Genomic DNA, 1,589 nt, shown 5'->3' with positions numbered 1-1,589 from the left:
AGATGATAAGATGATAGATAGATAGATAGATAGATAGATAGATAGATAGAAATAGTCAGATGATAGATAGATAGATAGATAGATAGATAGATAGATAGAAATAGTCAGATGATAGATAGATAAATAATCAGATAGATAGATAGATAGAAATAGTCAGATAGATAGATAGATTGATTGATAGAGATAGTCAGATAGATAGATAGATAGATAGATAGATATAGTCAGATGATAGATAGATAGATATAGTCAGATGATAGATAGACAGATATAGTCAGATGATAGATAGATAGATAGATAGATAGATATAGAAATAGTCAGATGATAGATAGATAGATAGATAGATAGATATATAGATAGATAGATAGATAGAAAGATAGATAGATAGAAATAGTCAGATAGATAGAGAAATATTAGATAGATGAGTTTGAATTAGTTTGAATGGGTTAGAAATAGTACATAGAAGTAGACTTGTGCCGGTATTCGGTAATGCCATTTATCACGGTAATGAATATGCACGATATTGTTATCGTGGGCACTTCTAAATACCGTGAATAATTATATATTACAAATTATTCCGAATTTTGAATGCATTTTAAGAATACTTTTCCCATCAACTGGTCAAAATGCGCAACACGCTGTATGCTACGTGATGTAAGTCTATGGGATTTTTATGATTTTTAATATTCATTTTTAAGAAAACCATAAGTCCGATCAGTTAGAAAAGATATAGCACACTCGGTCAGATCAGTCTGAAGAGCTGGGCTGAGTTTGGAGTCTGTAGATTTAAAGCTCTAGGAGGAGATAGAGTTGATAATTTAGGATCAGAAGAATAATAATAATAAGTTTAAATAGCATTTCAGTAAGTTGGCTTTCACAAGCCAACTTAATTACATTAGCACTCACTAATATTGCCCACTCATAACTCCTATAAAAAAAAAACATGATTTTGTAGGCATAAACTCAAGCATGTTTTGTATGTATTATACAATACAAAAACATTTTATATCTGAGAAACTAAATTATTATTAAGCACGTAATAAACATATACATATATTCGTGAATAGAGTAGTTCACAGTAAAGACTGGTCTAAACATTCTTAGACTCTAACATTCACAGTTTTACAGAGTAAACACTCATATTACTTTTATATCGTATTGTTTTATATTTTATAGAACATTAAAGGGGTCATATGATGCTGCTAAAAAGAACATTATTTTGTGTATTTGGTGTAATGAAATGCGTTTATGCGGTTTAAAGTAAAAAAAACACATTATTTTCCACATACTGTACATTTTTGTTTCTCCTCTATGCCCCGCCTTTTTGAAACGCCTCGATTTTTACAAAGCTCATCGGTCTAAAAAAGCGAGGTGTGCTGTGATTGGCCAGCTATCCAATGCGTTGTGATTGGCCGAATACCTCAAGCGTGAGACGGAAATGTTACGCCCCTCACATACTGTTGATGCCGTGTCCCGGCCGGAGCGACGAGACAAAAACATTAAACGAGGCATTTGTTGCATCCAGTGGGGACATAATTACTGATTATAATCAGAATCAGAATGAGCTTTATTGCCAGGTATGTTTACACATA

The 1,589-nt window shown here is 32.2% G+C and overlaps 1 protein-coding gene across 5 annotated transcripts in view; it reads right to left on the bottom strand.

Moving 5' to 3' along the window:
- The window catches only part of LOC107742635 (glycerol kinase-like), a 38,920-nt gene that overhangs the window by 13,641 nt on the left and 23,690 nt on the right, over nt 1-1,589 (bottom strand). The gene's annotated exons all lie outside the window — the stretch shown is intronic.

The sequence above is a fragment of the Sinocyclocheilus rhinocerous genome, unplaced genomic scaffold (genome assembly GCF_001515625.1).
Source record: "Sinocyclocheilus rhinocerous isolate Xijiao unplaced genomic scaffold, SAMN03320098_v1.1 scaffold947, whole genome shotgun sequence".
Taxonomy (NCBI): Eukaryota; Metazoa; Chordata; class Actinopteri; order Cypriniformes; family Cyprinidae; genus Sinocyclocheilus; species Sinocyclocheilus rhinocerous.
The sequence above is the reverse complement of the archived record's forward strand: the minus strand, read 5'-3'. Positions and strand labels throughout refer to the sequence as shown.